The sequence below is a fragment of the Sylvia atricapilla genome, chromosome 4 (assembly GCF_009819655.1).
Source record: "Sylvia atricapilla isolate bSylAtr1 chromosome 4, bSylAtr1.pri, whole genome shotgun sequence".
Lineage (NCBI taxonomy): Eukaryota > Metazoa > Chordata > Aves > Passeriformes > Sylviidae > Sylvia > Sylvia atricapilla.
Window position 1 is genome coordinate 62093405 of NC_089143.1, and position 25809 is coordinate 62119213.

General features: G+C 41.4%; 1 protein-coding gene and 1 pseudogene across 2 annotated transcripts in view; one reads left to right on the forward strand and one right to left on the reverse strand.

Moving 5' to 3' along the window:
* The window catches only part of ARHGAP24 (Rho GTPase activating protein 24), a 243181-nt gene that overhangs the window by 176186 nt on the left and 41186 nt on the right, over positions 1 to 25809 (reverse strand). The gene's annotated exons all lie outside the window — the stretch shown is intronic.
* LOC136360027 (U4/U6 small nuclear ribonucleoprotein Prp31-like) overlaps positions 6273 to 25809 on the forward strand; it is a 31974-nt pseudogene continuing 12437 nt past the window's right edge.

The following is a 25809-nucleotide window of genomic DNA, read 5'->3' on the forward strand; positions in this document are numbered from 1 at the left end:
CTTTCTAGCATCCAGGATTTCTGGGCTTGTGTGTTGCAAGAACACTTAGTAGTGGATAACCACAGCAACTATCCATGCATCTGACATAAGATTTTAATCTCAATCACAGATAAGAGGCAAGAGCTCAACACCAGCCCAGCAAAGACATACAAACACAGAGAAAACAACCAGAAACCCAAACTCTTGAAAGAATTGTCTAGAGGCTCCACAACAAACAAGCTTATACAGCAAGTAGGCTGCTTGCTCCAACTGCTAGACAATCAAAATTCCATGGTAGCTAGTTTACAATTATAAGCAAATATACAGCAAAGCTTTTCCCTTCATCATTATCTCACCTTTAAAAACAACACTAAGACCCCAAGTTACTGAGAACACTTTCCAAGACAACACAGAAATAAGGCAATGATGTCATTAAATAAATAAGATTTCCACAAGTCTGTCTTCATCTCCTAGATACATGTCTGCATTCACATACTTGTCTTTGAACTGCAGCAAACTGTTATGCTCCAACAGGAAGGATTAAAAATGAGTTTTATCATGTTCTGTGCTATATATTGATAATTGCGCAATTCTTATTTCTCAGTCCATGCCCAAGTAGGTAAGGCAAATATGATTAAAGCTCCATTACAGTAATAATCAACCAACTTAAAGTTGCTAGTTCTAAATGCACACAGCAACTAGACTTTGAAGCTACCATGCAATGCACAGTTCGTTTGGGAATTACTGCAACCTTTTTTCCCCTCCAAAATACTGAAAGAATTATCAACCAATATGGCCATGGAGGGAAGCCACCTCATCCAGCTGATCCACAAAGCAGGATTTGAAGAATGAGAAGCAAAGCTAATTGCCTGTAGCCTCTGCATCACTTTTCTTTCTCAAGAAACTTAAGAGGGGCCTTAAGCATACTTTAAGTCACCCTTGACTGTAGCACTGTCCCATTTGGTAAACAGTCATTTAGGGATTGCTGCAGCACAGCAGCACTTGAGCTTCATCTTCCACCTCTACAGAGTCAGCTGTCAGGCTGAGTATATAGAGAAAGCCTTATTTGACCAAGCTCCAGCAGGCTTCAGGGGGTCTCTCTCTGCTCCACTTGAATTGATGTGATCCATTGTTATTCATTCTCTAAAAACTCATCCTATAAGACCATGCCTCCAGATTCCCACAGCACTGCCTGGAAACAAAATGGTGGTGAATCCTTTTACTTTTGATTTTTAAAGATCACAACTTTGCACCCACAGCTCTTGTCCTTCCTTGTATCCACACAATCCTAGCTGAAGAAGGCAGGCCTTTGTGATCTGCTGTGGTCATTCAGCTCCTTTTCATCAAGCCACAAACAGACTATCAGGTCTTTTTTACCCCCACATAAGTAATAGCAAAACGACAGAAGGTTACGGCTGAACAAATGGATGGCTACAATTGGACAAAAAGAGCCCAGCATCCCATCTCCAACCGCGACAGCAGTGAAAACTCAGGGAAACAGGACAGACAACCAATCAGAAATACTTTAGGCTAGCTACCCCTTAAAACTGGGTTTTCTTTTACTAACCGCTGCACTGCAAGTACTTATTAATTATACCTCATTTACATCTTGTGCACAGTATTACCTCCTTTCATTTGCTTTGAGCCTGCCACCATCACTCCTGGACACACTCTGGGACTCCTCTACTAAAAAAGAAAATAAAGGGAGGAAGAAGTAGTCTCTGTTTACCCCTTTCCTGCCACTTGTTAGCGAAGTTTTCTCAGTTATCTCATCTCCAGGCTGAAAAGTTCCTTCCTGCTGCACTGTTTTTGCACAGAAGCTGTGCTGTCCTTGACCACTCTTTTCATCCTTTTTAAGACCTTTTCCAGCTTCAGCTGCCAATTACTAGAACCTTCCTCCCCTGATGTCACCTCTATCCTCCTTCACATTTTTCTTCTCACAGCACAGCGTGTGGTAGCTGGGGGAGGTCAGAGAGACAGCTAGAAAGGCAGCTTATGGAAAATCCAGGATGCTGTCGCCAGAGCCGAGGTCAAGCCAACCCAGCAAGGATTAACTGGAAGGCTACTTTCTCTGCCTACTGCAGGAGCACTCAGTCTGTACCTGGGAGGCAGCAAGATCCCTCTAGATATCACTAACTGGGAGAACCAAACATGCTTTTTCTTGAATTAGTGTTGTCTGGGCCAAAATGTGTTGGCTATTTCCTTATTTTGAGCTATTTCCCTGCTTTGGTTTTAGTAACACTTCATTATTGTTTAATTTGATAGGCCAAGAATACCAGTCCACTTAAAATACAAGTTCTATTTTCTTTTCTTTTTTAACTATTTCTTGTTTTAAAAGAAAAAGTAGACATGGGAAAAGAACCACAGGAACACATCAACTACTTCTTGGAGGTAACACACATGAGAAACACCTTTGCTAAATCATAATGGCCATTACACAGAGTCACACAAAACTCAATATAGGAAAAGGAAAGGTATTTCATGACAAGAAACTATACACACGGCCAAGGAATTCAGCACGTGCTGAGGTTTGTCTCATTGAGCAGTGGAGCATGAAAGCTCCTCCTAACTAACAAGTACAACAGTAAACAGCAGAAGTTTGCTCAAGTTAAAAGCAGTGAGCTCGTGTCTTCCTGCAAGACCTCTGGCTTGATGGTGCATGACATTTTCATTAGAAAAGCCCAATGAAACTAGAGCTGAGCCAAGCAGACAAAATTAATTTAAACATTTAACAGATAAGTTGAAGAGCATGACCATAAACAAAAAAAAAGCACCACACTGCAGGTGGCTTCCAGTCTCTGAGCAACTATCTTATTTTGCAGTGTAACCAACGACTTGGAAGAAAAATCAAGAAGAAAAAGAAAAGATCATGACTGCGAAGTTGTGCAGGTGACAAATACCAAAGAAGCTGTTAATTACAAAGAGGAAGGGCCACTGACAGCCAGCTAGCTGTCTGTCTGTGCACCAGTCTGTCTCTCCTTGTTCAGCTGGTGTTCAAGTTGGGAAGAACTGACAGTACCTGAGAGCATCTTCTCTGGAAACCATTTTTAAAAATGTTGGAATAAAGAAAGATAAAGAACGAAGAAATGAAAAAATGTTTTTATATTATATTTTAATATAAATATATAATCTTATAATATCTTATTTTCCACTTTTTAAAAGAGAAGGTAAAGAATAAAATAGTAACTCTAGAGAAAGGAGAAATTTGGATAAAGAAGGGTATTAAACATACAAAGAGCTAATGAGAACCAGAGCTAACAAAGCTGGTAGTGAAAAACATGCACTAAAGCTGACTGATGATAATTAACAAATTGAATATATTGGAGAGTCTATCAAATGACCTTGTTGGCAAAACAGGGTATTCCTTCACAACTAAATGATCTAGCTTATACTGGAAGCTAATCATAGTTTATTCTGGATCCACAATCAATTAAATACAAAATCAATTTACAGCTTCATTCCACTCCTTACCATACCCACTTTGGTCAACCAAATGTATGCAACTGGCAAAACGGCAGAAGCAGCAGGAAAGTCAGCAAACTTACAAGAAGCTGCTGTGCTGCTGAAGCACATCCATCTTTGAGATGCCTGGTATTTTCATGTATTTTTGAGTGCTTTCAATTTTAAAAAAATGACACCTAATCAAGATTTTTCTAAATAAATCCAAGCAACAACTATAAAAACGAATTCTAACTTGAAATCCTTGCTTTAGCATAATAATAGAAACTAACACAGTAAATCCTACCACTCTCACTTTCCACAGTCTTACATGAAAGAAGAGAATCTAAGCTGGAATTTTCGACTCTATTGCCTTTTTAATTTCTCCCAAGACCGGCAGCAGAGTAGCAAATGTCATCAAAAGCTGTGTGTTTCCTTATCATCCAACACTATCAGCCACTTACCTTACCTGGAGTCTTTGACATAACAGAACACCAAGTACCAGACTTGGAACCATACCAGATATACTCCTGCCATGTTCTCCTTGGTTTACAGCACCAAGAGAAGACAACCTTTTGTTTTTCTCTCTGGCTGAAAGTTATCATACATTCACTCTCAAAACACTGCACAACACAAATGCCACCCCAGTATGATGAAGTATCACACTCTGTTCCAGGAGATTATTTTAAAATAAAAATTGTATCAAGGACTATCTCCCAATATAGAGGAAGCCAATTAATAGCTCCAGGAATGAAATATACTTCCAAAGGCCATCTCATCACAATAAACACAAAAAAGTCTACACAGAAGACAGTTAAAGTTAGCAGATGCAAATCACTTCAAACTACCCACCATGAATTTCAACTCTCTTCTTTTTTCTTCCACCTGGTGCATTTAAAAAAAAAAAACAACACAACAAGATTTTGAATCAGCAGCAAGACGTGTTTGTGTGCTACAGATGCACATGGAGGTCACAGAGGGCTTTGATTCTGGCTGCTGCTGAAGACATGACCTTATCAGGACTTCAAACTATCAATTGGTCCATTTCTTAAAGGGATCCTAATTTCCTTCTTTCTAAATTCCATCTTCAGAAAAATGAACCTATAGAGCGACTAATAGAAGTGATCTTCATGACCCAGTCTGCAAACACAGGAGGCACATGTCAAAGGAACAACTGCTCACCTGACCCCAACAGCACATCAGCTAGTAGCACAAAGAAGTCATGCCTTCCACAGAGAATCATGTTTTCAGTTGAATTTTCTACATAGCTTTATGGTTTTACTTAACTCCCATGTTGTTTTCTGGGGGGAGGTGGTTTGAGTTGGTATTTTTAGGATGGGCACCCCACTTATTCCAAACTAAACCTCGTGAGTTCCATTAAAGGCTCAAAGTCAGGTAAAGAACAGGAGAATAAAAATGCAGCTGAGAAACACAACAGTCAAAGAAGAGGCAGTCTAATAACTTTAGATACCATGCACAAAGAAAAAGCTCTAAGCACATTTATTTTTAACTTGAAGTCACTCCATCACGTACCAGAAGATGCCTTTTGCAATAACAAAACCTGCCATGACATGAAAATTACATGGGACTGGAAACAGGCACTTGATTCTCAATCCCTCCTTCTATCTACTTCTGCCTCTAACTCTGCCTATCTTCTGTGACTATGAGATTCCACTTAAATGATTTTTAGCTAGGACAAGATACTTTGCTCCTTGTATTGCTCAGTCCCATTCCCCTAATTCTTACCTCAGAAGGAACTCTGAGTGACAGAAGTTACTGTCACCGCCTAGGTACAGAACTACTGTGCAACAGAAAAACTTAACAGCATCTTAATACCTGCTGATCTAAGAGTTATCATCATGCTCTGCCAGCAATCATGCTACTTAACAGACAAACAGAATTCAGATTAATATTAGATAAACTCTGTGTTATGAAGTCACTATGCGACGCAGGAAATTTGTTTTCCTATTCCTACCTATCCAGGACAAAGGTACCTATCTAAAAAAAGCCCTGCTGTTTACTTCCAGTCATCAGTTGCAAACATTTTTCTAACATCATCAAACATGAATTATTTAATACTCTCCACCCTGCTGGAAGAAGAAAACTCCCAAACTGACAACATACATGCATATTATTGCACAGGAAGAAAAAGACAAATATTACCTTCAATTCCCTCCTCAGTGAAGGAAAAAGAGAAGATAACTACTCCCTTCTGTTAAAAAGAAATCCGCTCAGTGGCTCTAAAAAAATCCATGGAAGACTGTAATCACGAAAGAGTTAGGGAAAATCCTCACTTCAAAATCTGTCCCAATGAGGACCTTATCTCTCAAATCCTGCCACAGAAACTCACCGAGACGGTGGAAGATTTCAAGACACCCCCCCACAAACCCAAGACCGCAGAAAGCACAAAGGGCTTTGACTTACATTGAAGTCAACAAGTAGTCAGACGATCCACCCTCAGCTGCGCCCCTGAAACCAACACGAACGGATGCTGTTGGGAAGTGTGTAGGAAATAGCACGGGCGAACAGAGGGATGCCAACACGCACTCACACACGGAGCAGGCACGAGCAGCTGTCTCTCTCACACACAGACAGACAGACACAGACAGACAGACAGACACACACACACAGACACAGGCGGCCCGGGGCTGTGCCCGGGGCACGGCCCGCTCTCACCGGCGCTGCCCGCCCCGCGCTCCTCAGGCGGGCCCCCCGCCCCACGCCCGGCCGGCTGCAGCCCGGCGGCGCTCACAACTTTCTCCTCCGGCGCCCTCCCTCAGCCGAGCCGTGCGCGGGCGGGGCTGCCGCCATCCCCCGGGGGCTGCCGCCGTGCCCCGGGAGACGGAGAATGTGCGATGTGCCGTGCGCGGCGGCCTCGCAGGGCCGGCCCCGGGTTTCGGGTTTCACGGGCAGCTGGCGGCCGCGGGCCTGCCCAGCCGAGCCGGGAATGCCAGCGCCGGGACACCCGCCGGGAGCTGTCCCCGGCTCCCCGCTGTCCCCAGCCCTGCCACGCTCCACGGGGACGCACGGACAGCCCGAGAGCCTACGCAGGGTTTTGCCGCCCCCTCGCCTTTCTCCTGTGTGCCTGTGGCGCGGCTTTAGCCGCCCGCACACACTCCGAGCGGCCCCGACTCGCTTCTAGCCCTCTGCAGCTCGGCACGGCTCAGCGCTCCCTGAGAACGCCTCGGGACTTCACCCATCCACCGGCCCGCACAGCGAGGGGCCAAAGGCCCAGCTCTGACTCAAGCGCTCAGCAGAAATCGGGGAATTGGGACGGAAATCGCAGCCGTGGCTGGGGTTCGGGAGCTGCTGTCCGCTCCCGGGATGGCAGGAGTGATGCCTGCTGCCCGGTGACTCAGGAATCATGAGGCTGCACCCTGCTTTTCTCCATCCTCAGAGAGGGCACTCAGTGACGTGTGACCTCCATCCTCCCTTCCAGCACACCACACTTCAGGGTTTCGGTGGAAACTGCCTCTCTCGGAAAATCCTAGATGCTGTGTTTCCTGGTCTCTTCTTTCACATCCCCATCACGAGACAACAAGCAGTTTCTAATACGATACCACATGATACCATAAGAAAAAAAAAATTACTAATAATGATAGTTGAAGATGGCACATCATCTCATTTTGAATCCCAAGCTGGGTTAAGGCTAGTGTACACACTAACAGCAAAATCTTGCACATTTTCAGCTACACATATCAGGCACGTGGTGTTCCTGTAATGACTGGAGCTGGAAGATGTGTAGAAGCTGGAAAATTGTTTTGCATGACAATCTCTGCATCTGGTGAGTGCAGCTTGGACAGATGTAGACACTCCCATCATCTTCCCTCCTATGACCCATTTCTCACAGTTCTGTGTTTGCTGGTTCCAGCTCCACCCAAGGTAAAAGCATTAAAAAATAATCAATACCACAAGAAGAGGCACAACGTTTTGAAAGCAATCAGTTTTCTGATTTATTCTTCAGATCTGCCAGATTTTTCAATAGATGAGGTCTGAAGAATATTTACGTAGTGTGGCAGGTGACATGTCATAGCCTGCAGCGGTGATAAGTGGGATACCACTGCACTGGAGAAGCTTCTACTTTTAACAGAAACAAAATAATTCAGGTACCTGGTTACCCCTACTGAATCAGAGCCCTGAGCTCTGTCTCTCACTAATGATGCAGGAAGGGTTGGGGCCGGCAGCAGTCAGCCCAGATATCTGTACATTCATGAAGGGGGAATACCCAAGGCACTTCCCTCAGCTTCCCAGCTTTTCGTGAGATAACCAGCCAGAAAAGAACTAGGCAAGCCATTAAGCATGAAGGCTGGTCCCTGCTCCTGCCTCTGGAAAAGAAATCCACAGAGATAAAGCAAGGAGGAGGCAGAACAAACTCCTTTCTGTGATCTCCCTGCCAAATGGAGAGATTTGGCCAACAGAGGTCCTCAGCATCTGGAGCAGCATGCTGCACACCCCACCAAAATTCAGCTTCTCCCAGGAGCCATACCAATTTGAAGAAACCACTGAGTCTTGCTGACTCTCTGCCAACGTAATTTTTTAAGAATAAACAGGGTGTATCATACATGGCTGCTCAGGAGGAGAAAATAAACGTGCACAAACTTTAGATGGTGAGGAGGACAGAATTAAACACATGCACAGCAGGATACCTATGCTGGCCTTCAGTTTGCTCGCTGCCAAATTCAGGCTCAGAGGGAGAACAGCCAGAATGACACACTAGAAAAAACATTTTTAAGTGGGCTGGAAAGCCTTCCACCATCAAGGACCATGCCTGGCCTGATGAGGGGCCTGCACATATGGCAGCCTCACTCTGTGCATCACATTTATCGACATCATACAAAAATTGAACCCAGCCACTTCTCTGAGTTTTATCTCTGCAGTTCTGCCTTTATCTGAACAACAGCCACATAAAGACACAAGACCTCTTGTTTAAATTATAGGAAATGACTGTTCTGTCACTGCGCTGTTCTCTTAAGAGAGAAGTAACCCCAGGGAAATTTCCAGCTACTGTAGAGAAAGGAGAGTGGCACAATGCACTTCCTAAGCACAGGGACACACAGGAAACACGCTGCAGGGCACACTGGAACTGCTGCCTGCTGCACTGGGTAAACACAGACCCCTTGGTCCTGTGCCAGACCTGCTCCTGCACAACAGGCAGCTCACAGCCTTGTGCCCACAATGCAGGTGCTTTCAAAAGCTGAGCTGCGAAGCCACTTACAGCCTTGAACAACTGCACGTGTGAAGTCTGGCTATCAATAAAAATTACAAACAATAACAATGAAGAGACCCTTCGTAATGAGCTTTGCTTCCTTACTTGCCTTACGGGTGGTCACTTGCTCCTGTCCTTGGTCTCTGTTTATGGTTTGCTAGCTGATACCCTCTAAAGTTGAGGTTTAGAGAGTAGACCAGTTCACATGTGCAGTTTCATGAGCATTGAAGTTCTTGAGCCTGAGCTGTCATGTTTACATGTGCATCAATATCTAGTCATTCATTAGCTACCTTAGGAAAAAGGAAGTAGAAGCAGGCCTATAACTGGAAACAGTTTATTCAACTCCATGCAATTCACAATTAAAGCAGAGAAAAGCCTGTTTAGGTACCAGTAGGTACCAGCTCATGTCAGAACTGCTTCTATACGACCCCTTAAACACCAATCTTTGGTTTTCTCCAGAGCATTTAATAATAAAACTATAAACACTTTACCAAACAATCAAACAGGAAGGAGGAAATCTGCATTTGTCACAGTTTGGCCCTGCTCAGGCATTGCAATACTCTTGGCCAAGTGCAACCAGTTCCAAAGGTAATCCCCCTGCTCTGGGCAAACATGCTCCTAAGGCAAGTATCCATATAAACATACATATACACAGTCTTTGGAACACAACTTCTCTGCAGACATCTGTGCAGTCTGGTGAGCAAAGTGGGCAAAAGTCTAAGCAAGCAGGAAAAAACACCACTTTTTTTCCCATGTAACTGAACCGAGATGGCAATTGCTGCCCCTGCAGATTCTGTTGCCTATTGCCAACAGAGAAGACCGCACTAATTTCACTTTACATTTCAGGAAATATCTTCCCATCCTATTCTCACTAGTTATATTCTTCAATAGAACAAGCTGGACAGTCATTTCCTATTCTCATTTTCATGGAAATCAATTTGCCTTTATCATTAACTCACTCAGAGGCAAACACTGTCGTATCCCCTCAGTGCCTGGATTACTTTGGAAGAGGCAATACTCTTTTTAACACTAGTGTTTTAACTTTTGTTGGATATTTTTGAATACTGGCTTACCACTATTTCCTTTGTTTATCCAATAATACAGCTGACAATAAGGAAAGAACTGGAATTCCAGATAGCAAGTGTCATCAAAATTTAAGGCCACAAGGCAGAAAAGACAACTACAGCTCACTGAATAAATGTACTTCTGTATCTTTAGTCCTCAGCAAGAAAAAGACAAACCATACTCAGAATTAAGAGACAGCACCCAGAACAGTGGCTTTAATCTTTACTGCTTCCCTAGGGACGGATTCTACAAGATGCTTCACAAAGGAGTAAAGCTGCTTACACTTTTAGCCATCAAAGACAGACATGTAGGTGCTCAGAGACAGGGCCAAAACCTGACATGTGGAAAATGGTTTGAAAACTTAACTTCTTCCTTCCACATACAGGAAACTTCTACTCCAAGTCATCAAAAATGTTTGAAGAATTTCTGGGTCTTCAAATCGCAATCAAATATCAAACATCTAGCTGTCCAACTGGGAATCATTTTATCTCCAAAAAATCCATGGGCATCCTGCCATTTACATATCCACTTCCCCCAATGGCAGCAAACTTTTCCTCTCAAGTTTGTTGGGTTTTCTGCTGTCCCTGCCTTATAACTTGCTCCATCGCTGTAGTGCTTGGCAACTGAACCTCACATGCAACAATAATTGCTCTCAATATCGTAATTCCTGGCTACATGTTCTGTTTTCCAGTCTGGATAACTGGGACTAATGTAGGACTCTTAAGATGTGTGTGTCATACATAAAATCCCAAGAAATGGTGATAATACTCAACTTTTTTTAAAAAGGCTTTTCATCACTTCTCTTTCTGTGCAAGTGCTCACAGTAACCCCCATGTTTAGGTTGGATGTCAGTATTCAGCAGAGAATTTCTCTTCCTTTGATAAGAGTCCAAACAATTTTATCTGGTCTACTTCCTTCAAGTTCAGATTGTTGAGTCTAGAGTTGTACTAAAATTATTATTAAAAACAAAACAGGGTTATTCTGGACACACAGAAGAAAGTTGATTCCACTGTGTCCTGACTGAGGAAAAGGCAGTCACCCATGTAATATGTGCTTCAAATTATACTAATTCCTTAGAACTGAGAGAGCATTAAAAGGCACAGAACAGACCTTCAACAGATAAAGTGATAATAAAGTGTGGCAAATGGATGCAGAAATGTAGAAATAAGAGAATCAAGATCAGGAACATCAACACAAGGCTTTAAAACTAATGTTTTTGTTAAAGCACTCACTCACTACAAGACTTGACTCTTTCACAAGGCTGTTGCCAGGATCTCAGATTAGATTACACCACTTGGCTTTGATTTCCTAAACATCTTCCAGTTTTTCTCCAAGATTACTTTGGAAATAGCCCTTATTAGTATAAACATACTATTCTTTCCCAGCTATAAAACAAATTGCATTTGGACTCACAGGACAGGCAGAAGGTGACTGACCTTGTATCTTTGGTCCGAAGTACAGAACACAAACAAATGTATCCTTACCTGCTGCCATCCCTTGTAAGAAGAAATAAAAATAAAAACAACACTTCCCAATGTAGTCAGTCCAGCAGTGAATCTTGATTTACTATTATAGGACACAGCTCAAAGCAGCAAATTCTGGAGCCTGTTTGCACAGGACAGTTTAGAACTGAAAGTTTTACTTCTGTTCCTTTCTGTACAGAGAGTAGAGCCCTGAAATATGTAAATATAACATGCATTTTCTTCTTACAGTGGGCATTCTGCAGAGTACTTGCTGCCATGCCAAAATAATGTTGGGGTTTTATTCAGTAAGTTTAAAAAAACACCCAATAATGGGATCTTCCTAGAAGCTGAAATTCACATGGAAAAAAGGGGGTTTTGCCTGTACCTCTAGGAAACACTGACATGGCAAAACAAGATTTCTTCCTCCTAAAAATTAAGATCTACAGATATATTCTGTGCTACATTGCAGAAAACTCCTCAGTCATCTATTTAGCAGCTGAAGCACCCAAGATGAAATTAGCAAACCCAAAAATACTGAGTGTCAGGGTTAATTTTCTGTGATACACTTAAAATGTATATACAGGAATGTACACAGGAATGCAAGCAGAACTTAATTTAGAGTTAAGATCCTGCTATCTGATGTTTAAATACATAGTCTCACCTTCTAGTCAAAGATGCAGGCTGAGCAACTTCACTCTCATAAGCAAAATGGCAGCAGCTGCAGTAGAAAACTAGGAGGAAAAAAGCAGTAGGGAAAAGGAAAACAAGCCCTAAGAGCTCAGACGAGCTCACCATTGGCCAAGCAATCTTCTCCAGTCACTCAGAAGTGAATGTTCCTCATCAACAGTAAACAGGAGCTCCAGTCTATGTGGCCTCTCAATAGGCTAGATGGAAAAATAGAAACAGCCACCCCATAAGGCAGCAGTGAATTTGCAAGGGAAAAACAGCAGTCCAGGGGGAACCTGGAATAATACACAGGGATAACAACATCAAATGTGATGGATTTAACAGTTAAGGCAGCAGGCAAAGAACTCAGAAAACCCTAAACAATGAAATTATGTGCCACTGTGTCTGTGCTCTGCAATTCCCATGATTTCTAACAAGCTGTCTGCTCACCCTGTGCACAGGACACTCATTCACCTGTCAAGGCTGATCTCTGAGGAGCAATATGAAAACACCACAGAGCACATCCTCCTCAGGCAACCATGTTCTCCTTCCTATGCTTTCTTGTAACAAAAAGCCTTTATAAAATGTACAGGTACAGTTATTGCAGCAGGCACAATTTGTGCCTGTTTAGAACTGCTCAAGCCCATATTTATCACAGCAATTACTTCTGCTGACATCTGCAGCCAGACATCACCCTCCGAGTCAGTCACTGCTACATTAGATCAGTAAAGAACAGGCACAAAGGGGTAGGAAGTCAGCGCCCCAAACAATTTGCACTGGGAAAAATGTCTGTACTTTTTTCAGTTGAGAAAACCAATACAACCATCGCATTATATTTTACCCTGGTGGCATGTGAGGAGGAGGGATCTAACGAAACCCATGTTTAACCCCAACACAGACTCCCAGAGCTAAGTCCCAGCCCCTTGGACTTAAGCTCTGAAGTGACAAGCCCCACTGCATGAACTACATCATTTAAGGTGCAGAGGGCAACAAAGATAAGATGGACATAACCAGAACAAAAAAAAAAAAAAAAGAAAAAAAAAAACAAGACAGGAAAAAAAACTAAAGACAACTGTTACCCAATTTACCCACAAAATGTTGTCCTGCACAATACAACAGGCTTAGTCACCAGGGAGAAATTAGAAATTTTGCTCTTGAAGACTTGGATAAGGCAGTAAAAAAACCTCACAAGTAGCTTTTTTGGATGAGCTTTCATTAGTGAGCAAAAGCATAAGTGATGGAAACAAATTATTCTGTTCCATATTACCAACGGATTATTTTGAAGAGTGAGTCAAAAAGGAGCCCTAAAATATCTTTAATTCATCCAATAAAGCTAGTATGTCAAGACTGCTACTATCAGGACTTGCACACCATTTCCCAGATTGTGGAAATTTCACCTTTTCTCAGACATTCTTCCAGGGGCAAATATCCTTTCCAGCATTACTGCATCATTGTGGTACCAATTGTCATGGACTGGGTGTCTTGAATATATGGTGCAAAAAAATATGCACAAAATCTGGGCCTCTTATCACCAACACACAGTATGTCAGGGGAATCTCAGTCTTTTGGTAAATCCATCGATTGCTTTCTTGCAGGACATTACCTGCAGTATCTCTGTTCTGCAATAATTTAAGTGTGATCCTGGAATATCCATCAGCACTTCCTTCAAGGACAGATGCAAGTAGGCTGCATCAGTGGCTGAATAACATCCAGCATCTTACTATTGCAACAAATGTTTCCAGATAAGTTATCATTTCCTACCTCTCTGAATAGCTTATCCTGTCAGTGTGCCATGGACTAATATATCGTGATGTGTTAACAATACTGATTGGCATCTAGAGTACACAATATTTATTTCATCTAAATCCTCCCAGGAGACTCACCATCTTTCTGCCAGTGTTATGATGCATTCTTATTACCCGAGCACTGAAAATGCTTTTATTAAGGCTGCTGTTGTTTACTTTCATTTTGCTTTTTAAAGTTTTATTTTATTAGTGGTATCAGTAACTGTCTGGACTTACTTCAACCATGTGTTAAGACATACCTCTATGGTTAGTCTAGTTCGGCATCCAGGGGAAAAAGTGGTTGAAGAATTATTTAGTGCCTCACCGAAATATGGATCGCTTGGTTATCTACTGCTTCCATTCCACTGTGGTTCTGACTAGAAGCAACTGAAATAAAAGTCCCAATGGTTACAGCTCAGATACCTTTTGCCAGTGGTTTGCTAGTGTTTGCTTTCTACATCTCACTAGCAGTTCTTGCTGCACTTCATCTTTAATGCGTGAGGCACTGTTTCGCAGCACTGTAAATCTCTGGTCTTACTGAGTAAGACCAGAAACTTGCAGAGTAAAGCCAAAAGATGAGATCTAGCTCATCAGAAAAGACAGGATGCAATCCCATTTGTATTTGTGGATTGCTGATCCCAATTAGTTTCATCACATTTTCATAGTAAGCTTGGTTACGTAGAGTACTGGGAAGCTGAGCACTCAAAGCTGCAGCAGTGTTTGCCATTCCTCATAACGTGTTTCACAGAAAATACAAGGTAAGGAAAGCCTGAGGCTCACCCAATTAAAGCCTTCAAATTCCAACAGGTGGTTCAAGTGACAGGTAGCTCTAGCAGCAGATTAAGTGTTAAGAGAAAACACGGAAGTCCAAAGCAATTTCTCTCCCTTTCTTTTGGATGCATCACTGACAGATAGCTTCCATCTCAAACAGTGGCATTTACTTCAAAATACTAGAGAGAGTTCTTGAGCCATCTGATTTTAATAGCAAAAATAAGGCTTTTACCTTTAGAGTCAAAAAGCCCCATTTGCCACTCAGCACACTCTCTTTGGATCAAGCATAAATAGGAACCTCTTTCAGCTATCCTATACATAAAAGCCATTCGAGTAATTGTCCATTCTTCTCCCATATACAAGCTGCTTTCAAGGCCAGTCAATTGACTCGGGTACTTCTGAGATGTATTGTATGTCTTTCAGGTGCTTAATAAAAACCTTTCAGTAGGAAAAAAAACCTCAACTAGCTCTTGGGTTTCTCTTGCAATACCATTGTCAATCTGTTCTTTTTCCCTTGAGAGCTCCCTATGGATACTCCCCTCTTCATCAAGACCTTTTATCCTAGAATAACCCTGCCAACAAGAACAGGATTTTTACATTTGAATCTTTTAAAGCATCTATATTCTGCTCGCCACAGAGGTCTATCTTAAGATGCTGTTACAATTTTCTCAACATGACACAAAATAGATGCAGTGAGTGGAGGTGATGCCATGAGCAGAGGCTACGTGAAATCAGAGTGTCAAATGAAGCAACAAAACTGGATAACTAATCATGGCAGTAAAGGCTGCTGCACTCATCTCCACATGCCTCATTTGGTTTTATGAGTATTTTCCAGAACCTAATGTATGCCTGATGACCTGCGTACTCAAAGTTTTTTATTCCCGAGATTTTATTAAAGTGTCATGACAAACGACCTCCTCCTCTAGGCAAGCAGCCACAGAAACAAAACGGGTCACTTCTTGTAACAATAAGGTAATTAAGGCTATTTCTTCTAGAAGAAAAAATGCTTCCCTGCCTTAAGTACTCAGAATAATGCTTTAAAGTCACAAAAACAGTGAAGACTACTATTTCACGCAGTATAATCCAGGACAGGTGACAAACAGATGCCTCATGTTTTGGCCCCACTATTTCATCATGCACTTTAACCAGAGCTGGTGAATTTTGTATTAAATACATATATAAAGGTCCTGACATATAGCATATATTGGATTGTTGGGTTTTTTTCTTTTTAATTCAATCTCATTTTTGCAGTACATACTGCAAGCACAGAGGCTATTGTTGGCCCTTCACAAACAAACCACAACAGTCAACACTTGCTCCCCAGCTTCATCAGTGCTATGGAAGAAGTCTCCTGTGGCAGACATCCAGATCCAAAGAAGGCAAAACTGCGACCACACCTGATATCTCCAAAATTAAGAAACTCACAATTGCTCCCAGAAAGCCTTGGTCATGCAGTTTTTCTCACTGGGAGGGAAGCTGACACATTTCACTCTTAGAAGACAGGAGCATTTCTAACCCATTCCCCAATTCCAGCATTTAGACTCTACAGCAAATGCTGAAGAACAAGGGAGTGATCTGGCAGAGGCTCTCAATGATTCACACCTGTCTCACACTGGGCATCACTCTCTGTATCAGGTTTGGGAACAGAAACTGACAGTCAGAAATGCATACTAAATCCCAACAGCTAGCAAGTGAGACTAAGCAACCAGATAAATAACAGTAAGCAGAAGTTACACTTCAGAAAGTGCCTTCAGGTTTCCTTTCCTTACATGTCTGACCACCTCTGCAACCTCATGTGTTTCTTCTGATCCTCTATCTTTGCTACTAGAGATCTCCTTATCCCTGTTTAGGGAGAAGCAGTTCTGAAAGACTTTTAGGCAGCAGCACACAAACAGAAATTATCCACTTACAAAGAGACCTGCAAGCAGCATTTTTCCATGCAAACAATGGCTGATAGAGGAACAGCATCATATGCCTCATCTACACCAAGCTTTTCACAGGAAATTCCAAGCACTAAGTTAAAACCTTCTCCTCTTTTCAGCTGTTTTTCCTGCTAAGTTTCTTTCCCTCTGCCCCAGGCTAGGATATTACAATAAATGTCTGTGAGGCTGTATTTTGGGCATCTCTGACTTTGAGGTAAAACTTTTACCATCAGCCAAAAAAAAAAAAAAAAAACAAAAACAAAAAACAAACAACCCACACCACCAAAACCCACAACCAGGCTAGTCACTGTAAGTGACAGAGGAGCTGTGTGATGATAAAACTTACTGAGCCCTATTTCACCCAAGCCCCCATCAGCCAATTGTGATCAAACAATACAGACTGTGGAGCAGGAAGAAAATGTAATTGGTTACACAAGGAAAGAAACTTTCTGTGTAACCGGCTCACACTGCATCTACCATTAAGTCCACAGTGGGATTCAAATCCCTTTCAGAGAGGCTGCCAAAACCCCTGCCAGCTCTCAGCCAGAACCAAGCTGTCAAACACAGACCAGGGCTTTGTAGCAACTCGAGCCTTCCTGCTTGCCAGACCTTGGGGACCAGAAGCAAGAGAAAATGCAATGCTCTTGTGACTGGCTTCCCCACCCCTCCCAGCAAGTTGCTACACTGCTAACATGATAACAGAGCTGAAAAATCCAGAGTAGGAAAATATACCCCAGATTGTAAAACTATTCCTACCTGATGCTTGCATACAACTCATACAACTCAACCCTGTAACTGGAATATTTCAGCAAAACTGAATGCTTACAAAAAACCCAAAAGAAAAAAACCACTGTTACTTCTCCCTCTTAAAAAAAAAAAAAAAAAAATTGTAATTGTGGTTTTGGGAACTTAGGGATACTGCAGTGGTAACGTCCCGTTAATTTCTTTTCTTCAACCTACCTGGCAAGTCTCAAAAATGAGACAGATGAGACAGATGAGGGGTATAAACAGAGAGCAGGATCCAGCCCAAAAAAAGCAATGAGCTAGGGGCCTTGAGATTTGAGTTCTAGTCCAAGTTTCTGCCAGCCATGCAAATCTGGGAAACCCATGCTGCTATTCTGTGTCTTTCTTCTTCCTCCCCCACTTGTAACACATCTGTTTCAACTTAAACTCTCCAGGACAATGACTCTCTGTTGCTACAATGCCCATCATGTCGTGCTTCCATTAGGAAGCAACAAAAACCTTATATGCATAACATGACTGTAGGATACCCAGGCTTAGTTCTCAAAGACTCTGGCACAGGATTTTATTTTCTGTATTTTCTGCCGCAGGGAAAGAGGATGAAGTCACCCACTCATTGCACTGGAAGCAAAGTAAAGAGGAATTTGGACTGTGAATCCCATCTCGACGGATCAGGAAACGCATCTTCAAGTAACTGTAGAGAGCACAAGTAAATAATGCCTTGCCAAATTTTACCCAGACCGTAAAAACCAGAGGCAACTCATTTTTTTCCATATTTGGTGGTGTGTAGACAGCCTGGAAAGGGGAAGTAATAAGTAACACAGTATTGGTCCCACTTTGGGGGGCAAACAGCCTCAAAAGAGCAAATGAGAAGTGGACTAGTACCTAAACTGAACTAAAGCCTGTGAACCAGCTATACACTGCAAGAGGACAATAAAAACCTCTGCTAAAATACACTAGCGCTTCACTGACCTATCTGGGGGCATCTACCTGCAGCAACCTGATTATTAAAATGATACTGGTAAAAGGGACAGAGGAAGGGGCTCCCAAAGAGGAAATGGATGCCCACAAGACAGACCAGAGTTTAGAGAGAAAGCAGAATCATTGTACGGCTACTGCTCAGTCAGATATGCACTGCTAGATAGGCCTAGTGTCTTCTCCCAAAATGTACTGCACTTTTGCTGCTTTAATACTACTTTACACATACTTTAAATCACTTTATCCATCACCTTGTCTCCAGCTAACTCAAAGGTTAAATGCTCTTGCACACCACCTGCAGACCTTTCTCTGTACCAGGAAACGTTTCTATTAATTACACTGAACGTGTGTCGTCATCAGGATAAGAAATACAGGGCTGGTAAAGAGAATAACCGAGAGGGTGAATGATAAGCTTTGGCTTCACATGATGAAGTAGCAAAGCAGAGATCTAATACAAGTGAATCACAGCTGATTTTAGTAGAATGTAATTACCTTAATCAGTTGGACATTTCCTGAGGAAGAGAAATCAAAAAAAACTACACTGACATTACAGAGCATGAAAATCTTTTTAGCAGAATGAGGAAAGAGCTTTTTGTCCTTGCTTTACCTTTGTCACTCGAAGTTGAAAAGACAGCCATTAGCATTCACGTTACCAGGTGCAGTCCACAGGAAAACTTTGCCAGATCATAAGGCAAACTCACCAGGTCTTTGCCTTGCAATATACTGTTACAGACTTTTAGACCATAATCTCATTTTACAAGTATTTTGTGGGTGCTCCTTGATGGTCCAGGCTGAGAAATCAGCAATATGTGAGTTGCTTTTGTGAATTCTACTGTCAAATAATCATTGTTTATATTCTCTGCAGGCTGAAAGCAAGCATTTACTTTATATTGGCTGTTCACTTTTAATGGAAAATCCAAACATTCTGTGTATGAGATGATGTATGACACATTTTGTTATGAGCATGGGGTGAGATGCAACCAGTGATAACTGTGACAGAATGCAATGGACAGGAAAGAGATGACCTGCATAGAAAAGTAAACAATTTAACTGACTTTTAAATAGATTGGCCTCTGAAAAGCTGTAATTGATTTCCTAATACGGGCAGGAGGCCACAATTCGATATCCAATTCCATTTTGTTTTCAGAATTTTTAGGAAGGATTGATTTGCTTTGGGTACTTTTACTTAGCAGCTTTTCTGTCAAATAAAAAGATTTTTATTTCGCTGACAAGAACAGGATGGAAAGACTCCAGTGGTTTGAGGCAGTTGAGGGGTTGGGGTTTTTTGGAGGTGTTTGTTAAGCCCAGGGAAAAAAACATTACTGTAATATCAGACAATAAATCCTGAGAGATTTCTTAATATATTTCAAGGCCAGATTTTCAATTTCCATGAAGCATATAAACTAAACTAGAAAGGGGGAGGTTTTAGTGACATGATAAAGCACTCAGTCACGGTCTGGTGGTTTACAATGTCACCCAGACCCTTTCAATGTTTGGGTTTTTTCCTTCACATCTCTCTTCAGTCTTTTCTCTATAGATCCCATTTTTCTTTGCTGAAATTACAAATTTGCTGCATTAAAACAGCAATCCCAGGAAAGCACGTAAGTCACTGGTACAACTTACATACCTACAGTCTCTCAAAATCTTAATCCCGTGCCATTTGTTCTAAGACTCAAAATTTCCCAATTCTTCTCACCTCCTTTCACCAAGCCCAAGACTTGCAGGCCAATCTGAGATGTTCAGGGAAGTTGGTTCCTTTTTTTGATCAATGCACACTTCCAGCATGTAACGTCACTTCTGTAAGTATTCCACCATTTCTGCCTTGTGAAATAAAGCCAGTGGTCAAGCAAAAAGGACAAGAGCACTGAAATGCCTCAATGTGAAAACCTATGCTTCAATGATCAGGTGTATTGATGAAAACAATAATGGTTGTCTAAAATACAGTTCTTCCTGGTCAGGCTATCCCCACAAGGGGCCATACCAAACTTTGCCGCTTGAACAAGTCCAAACAACAAGGAATCCTGGATCAAAGTGGCCATTTCATGGCCTCAAGCACATTTCTGACACTTAATTGATATTCCTGAACTTGTAACAAAAATAAAATATATTCTTTTCCAGCCTGTCAAGCAAGGCCAGCTGTTTGCTTCATCAAGACAGGTCATCACTAGTTAACGTTCAGCTGCCAAGCATGAACACGTTTGACAATTATTTCAGTGGTACAAACTGTGCACAAGTCTCCCATTTCTGTGATGAAGTACTGAATGCCTCATTAAATGAGAACACACACTGGTGACAATTACAGCCCGAGGTGCTGAAAGACTCACACTAGAGTTTCTCTTTCAATCACTAGAAACAGGCTGCACCAAGCTCCACACATAACTAGGTTTTTCAGATCCATAAATTGAGCAAATTAGTGGTGTGTAAGGGCATTTAAATTTAGCCACACACAAGTAAAAAAAAAAAAAAGTAAAAAACTACAATTAATTCCTAAGCAAAAAAAAAAAAACCCATGCTCTCATTTTCATCTGGGATCCGTTTCTTTCTATTTTCATGGTTCTTTGTACAATTGCAGAGTGTTCTGTGCACCTCAGCTTTGTCACACGACAAAAACCATTACTTGATCACAACCTCCTGTTTATGTTGCCAGGGGTGAACTAGTTAAAGTACAAGCCTAAGGTTTGACAGTGGGGACTGATGACAGCTCTGTCATCATTGTCAAACTATAAAGCCCTCAACAGTTTGCAGCAGAGCGAAATTAAGTACACAGTGACTTCCCTCCGTGCTATTTCCTTGTTCATTTTCCTCTGGACTATGCCTCTCTGTTTCTTACCCTTCTTCAATTTCCTCAGGACATGATAGAAAGAACTAGTACATATTTAAATAGCTACTGCAATTATTTCACTACCAGGAGAATGGAAAAATAAGAGAAAGGCTGAATCCATGCTGCTGAACTTCTCTTGGTGGTGTTCTCCCTCTTTTTTCAAATGGAATCTTGCCCTACAACAGCATCTGTGTTTCATCTCTCCTTGCTCAGCTTCTTTGAAGTGTGGCTTTCCTTCGGGAATTTTTTGCTTAGAATACAGTAATACAGAGGGAGCACTAGCATGAAGATGTGTTCCTTGCAAGAACTTAGTTTGATGGAAAAAAGCACTAGAGTGTGTTTTATGCTCCTGCAAACCACTGGGACCACAGCACTATTGGACCCGGTCCAAAGATGACCATGAGGTAATAATTAGCATCTCACAGCAACTTTCAAAGCATGAAATTAAAATTTGGATAACAGAGGAAGGATTGGAAGCAGGCCACTGTCCGGAGTCTGGAAATGTCTGAATCAAATCATGGTGTTTCTCCATTGTCTCTAAATTCTTGTGAATTGTAGCATTTCAATGACAATTTTAGCTACAACTGATATTCATTTGGAGGCTTTTTCTTTGACTTTTTTGGTAATTTGCAACTGCACTATGAAGGAGTGAATGTGAAAACTACAGCACAAGAGAATTCTGGTAACAAATTACCACAACTTGCATTGTCACAGAACCATAACGAATTTCCAGATTTCTTTGCAGCAACCATTTAAGTGCTAACCTTTCAAAAATTCATTTATACTCATCACCATACCATATTTTCCTCTGTGGCAATATCCAAAAAAAAATAAAAGGTCTTGTAAGGTTTCTGTCAACTGTTTTTCACTTCTTTCGAAGCATTGTAACAACTTTTATTTCTTTAGCTGAGTGAACTGAGCCACAAGGTCTGTAATGTTCAAGGCCAGACACAAAAAAAGAAAAACATTTCATGATTAAAAGAAACCAGACTTGGTTCTTTGTTTTAACTCCTAGTAATTGCTCTACTTTATCCCTTTACTTATTTGGTATTTCTTCATCTAAGCCTGTTAGAGAAGCTAAGCTGTATGTAGCACACTTAATTAAAGCTGAGCTTCAGCACTCAGCTCTTTTCTATCTGGAAATTGCTATTATGACACTCTTGTTGGCCAAATAACAATGCAAACATTCTCTTAGGAGAGAGCTGGTGATGAACTAAGAAATATCCCTCTCATTAAAGGTGCAGCCATCTCACTTAGCACTTCAGGTCATTGAAATCACTTGGGGGAACTTCCTCCTGAAAGAATAGCCCTAGATTTACAGGGACTAAAGAGAAGCTGATGCTTTAAGTGTTGAAAGGAGGTGTGCAAATATTAGATGATTGTAAACCCGCTTAAGAAATTGTAAGGCTGTCAAGGCCAACTGTTGCAAGACATTACTCATTTATATAACCTAACAGCTCAGCATTCCTCCTGAATGCTATGGCCACCCTCTCAACACAGCCAGTGTATTCTTTTGCTACAGACACACAGAAAAGTCAACTTTAAAAGCCAGTACAAATGAAGCCATGATTCTTCAGTAAAAACTTCATTTTTCTGCTTCTGGGCTTTGGGAAATAAGAAACAGTTATTTCCTAGACAGGTATATTGCTCTCTTAGTAACTCTGGGACAATGCACAAACAAGCAAAATGCTTACAACAGGAACTGTAAAGACATTGTGTGCCACATGCTAGAACACTGCTCTGCACAGCAGTTCTGTCCTTACTCTAAAACAGATTAAACAATTCAGGGCATCGTGCAGACTTTCAGATAAGGTTCTCTTCTGTCTGTGTCATGACAAGAGCAGCACATGTAAAAGGCCCTTCTTAAAATAAAACAAAAGCATCTATTCTAGCACTGTAATTATGTTCTGGACAATTTGGTTGTCCATTTACTCAATGACAATGCATTCATCATCTTGTGCACTCTGAACATCCAGTGCTGCTTGAAGATAATGAAAACAGGATCTTGGAGTGCAGGGGTGCTGTGCAACTGGGACAGTACACAAGCTATGCTCAGCCAAGCACCAAAGCATGGTTGTTGTGGTGAGGAAGAACATTTGACATAGCTTTTCACTGAGGAGCCAAAAATTCATATTTCTGATGGCATTCACAGCAATTTAAAAGTTGGCCTTAGGTACGATGAAAATCCAATACTCTGAGTGACATACAAATAGCAATTTGTTAAATGCAGAAAATCTTTCTTCCATAGACACTCCTCCCCACTTTTTTTCCCCTCTTACAACAGTGACCAAATATTTCAAACATTCATCAAAGATGTTTCCACCTATTCTTCATCTCCACATTTCTAGATCCATCTTGACCATCTTATTTGGAGTTCTTACGTAAGGGATCTCTACCGCATTTAAGCTCCCCTAAAAGCAGAGTATCTTTCACTTTTAATTAGTACAGATTCCTACAAAGAAAATTGCCTTATCAGTGGGAACACAGCAGTAAGCCTGTTCCAATAGCTGATTTTAGAGGATTTACCTAGAACATGATTTTATGTAGCTTTAATAACCCTTTAGAACCTGAACTAACTTAAGAACTTTGCAGTCTGCATGATGCAATCTGGGCATTCCTTGATGTTAGGACTCTCTACTTTCTTTCCTCTTCCAACTTCAAGCAAAGTTTAATGGAAAATTACAGCTAATTTTCCTCCCAGCCCAAAGTATCTTACCAAAAAAAAAAAAAAATAAACACTCCTTCTTTACCATTATCCAAGGAACAGAAAACGTTGGCAAGATTGCCACAAATTTTTTTTTCATTTAGTGTGTTCTCTGTCTTAGCTTTCACAGGTATTAGCAAAACAATAGCTCAGGTTATGCCCCCACCTTGCAGATGGTGACAAACCCCATGACCTTAGTTTCCTTTACAGGCAATAATTGCACTAACATGCTACACTCTGTGTTCGCTAATTAGACTTAACTCCATGCACACATCCCCATCAACACACAGATTCTGGGCCATTTGTTCCAGAGCTCTCCTAGCTATATTTGAAGCTACTCCTGTTGATAAATCACTTCTTTGTATTAAAAAGAATAAACAGACAAGTATCTGCAAGATCAGCCTGCAGGCCCCTTGTTTGTATCAGCAGCAATATTTCACCAGTGTTATTCAGCATTACTCAGCCTTGCATGGGGCCTCTGCAATAGCTGAGTTTCCCTACTGGCTGTCACATGTAATTTTTATGATCCACTTCTTCTGCAGCACAAAAGCCTCCCTCCATCAGCACCATCACTCACAGCACCTCCAGAGCTCTACTTGTAAGGGCTGATATGGATAGGGCTGGTAGTTCAGCTGAGCTGCTGGCACACATACAAATGCAATAGTGACATTCACCGGCGTGACTTTACCAACAGAACCCATCCACTGGCCATTTTGAGCTGAGTGACTTCAGAAGGGTCAGACAGACCAGGAAACTCACACAAAGAGAGCAGGACTACAAAACACATCTTAAGCTGTGCTCTGCAAAAAGCAGCATTCAATAATCGTCTGTGAAAAATTTTGGAAATTCTCTTTTTATCCGTACTGAGTATTACCTCTACTGCCATTTTCACTGTAAGAAAACTGACAAAACACCAACATCAGAGCCACAGCCTGAATCTGCTTCATATCATTGTCTCCAAACAGGTAAAGGTCTACCTCAGCTTTAAAGAAAGAGAAGGGTAAACCAAATCTTTTAAAAAGAACCTACAGTTCAAGCATTACTTCTGAAATTACCTACTAGCTCACAACAACACACTGACATTCATTTTCCTCAGTAATTAGTAGTACCTTTGTGCCTCAGCAAGCTGGAGGCCAGATCATCCTCAGTTCTAGAAAGATGTAGTAAAACACAGATATTAGAATTCACTATAGTATGTTGAATTATTTTCTTCTGATTTATCCTTTACAAAGTGCCTCACTAAGACTGATGTTCACACAAGCAAATGTCTTTATGTAGACCTGCACCATGAATACCTGAACTGCTCACTTCATTTTGCTTTGAAAATTACTTGTCCCATCCCTATTACTGAAGTCATCAGTGCTCTTGCACTCATACTAATCTTTAGATCAAATCTGTATAATAAAGGAAGCATAAGTAACTGGCTGAAAAACTGAAGCCTGAAAATGTAAAAAACATTTCAAGCATGGTAGAAAATGATCTGAGCTGATCCTGGAAGCTTCTAAGGAACTACTCAATGTCTAATCATAATTAGGAATTTCCTGCAGTCTCTGAAGCATGGTCCATGAGAAAAATTAGGAGATACTGGAAAAAGGGTCAGCAAATTTCTGGTGAAAAAAAAATACCATCTTGCACAAGAACTATGTTAACAGCAGAACACAGTGGAAACAACATAGAGCTGAAACATTTGGTAAGAATACTGAGAAGAAAAACTAAGCAACATCCAGTCATCCCTAAGCTATTTCATCAGAGAGGAAATATTTACCAATAAACTTGTTTTTAAAGAACATACAGCAACTGGCAATACTTAGAGAAGACAAGATAGACACGAACAAGTATAGCTAGACAAATTTCTGAGACCCAGCAGGTACATCTGCTACCCACAGGAGTGTTTTAAATTAGGTCAAATGTACATCTTAACAGTAGTTTTGCTCAAGCATTTGCTGAGCTTGCCTCCTGGGAGTTCAGACTGGACATCAGGAAAAGATTCTGAGAGTGGCCCAGTGAGAAAGTGAGTGGTCAGTGGAACAGGCTCCCCAGAGAAGCGGTCATGGCAGCAAGCCTGACAGAGTTCAGAGAGTGTCTGGGTGATGCCCTGACTCATATGGCTTCACTTTAAACTGTCCTTGCAAGGAGCAGGGAATTGGACTTGATGATCCTTACTCTTACAACCTGAGATATTCCATGGCTATTATAGGCCTGGTCTGGCTCCAGCAGCTACTCTGTTTGTCCTTCATCCAAAGCATAGAGACAAAAAGCAGCAGCTTCACA